The sequence below is a fragment of the Platichthys flesus genome, chromosome 21 (assembly GCF_949316205.1).
Source record: "Platichthys flesus chromosome 21, fPlaFle2.1, whole genome shotgun sequence".
NCBI classification, from domain to species: Eukaryota; Metazoa; Chordata; class Actinopteri; order Pleuronectiformes; family Pleuronectidae; genus Platichthys; species Platichthys flesus.
The window spans coordinates 6,018,716-6,019,544 of record NC_084965.1 but is presented as its reverse complement, the minus strand read 5'-3'; positions in this window follow the sequence as shown (position 1 = coordinate 6,019,544).

The window sequence follows — 829 nt, the reverse complement described above, 5'->3', positions numbered from 1 at the left end:
TAATAACTTGATCTGGAGACATTATGAACATTAAACATTTCTCACCAAAATAAGAGAAAAACCAGAGTTACCACGATCTCAAGACTCCGTCTGATGTCTCTGGGTCAGAGAACTTGGTGGATGCTCAAGTTAAAACATGATGGGAGATCTCTACCTTAATGCTTTGACTAACTTCACCTCAATAACCAAACACTGAGCCGTTCAGCCACTTTGATTTAGGTCTGACGTTTGCCTCCAACTGAATGTGGAGAATCACACAGGTAACATTAGTAAGTCTACAAATCTGAATACTAGTCCTTACTTGAAATTAGATAATCCTTCAGATTAGAGGTTCATAATTAACAGGACTGGAAAGGAGGAAAACACGGTTCTGTTCCTCAAGTAAAGATCTTTCTTCCCTTGATTTTGATAATTATGAACATTTGTTCTTGTAAAATACATAAGTGTTACATTCAGCCACACATTCAAACAGGAAATCTATGAGCAGCACTTACTCTATGAGAAGGGGCGATTTGGAGTTCAGTATCTTGCCCAAGGACACTTCGGCATCGGACTAGGAAAGACTGGGATTGAACTGCCGACCTTCCTGGAAGTTAATCCTGGAAACAGGCAGGTAACCGTTCTCCCAATTTATTTTCCTTGAAGGTACTTAACAAACCAAAAGCAGAAAAAAAAAAAAAACGAACTGGTAATAATGAAACCAGTTGTATAAAGAAGAAGCTTCTTCAGATTCAAGTCTAAGAATTAACTTCTTACTAATCTTCCTTGTTTTTGGTCTGAGACTCAATAGATTGAAACTTTATAAACCACAATGAAAACCAAAACAGGG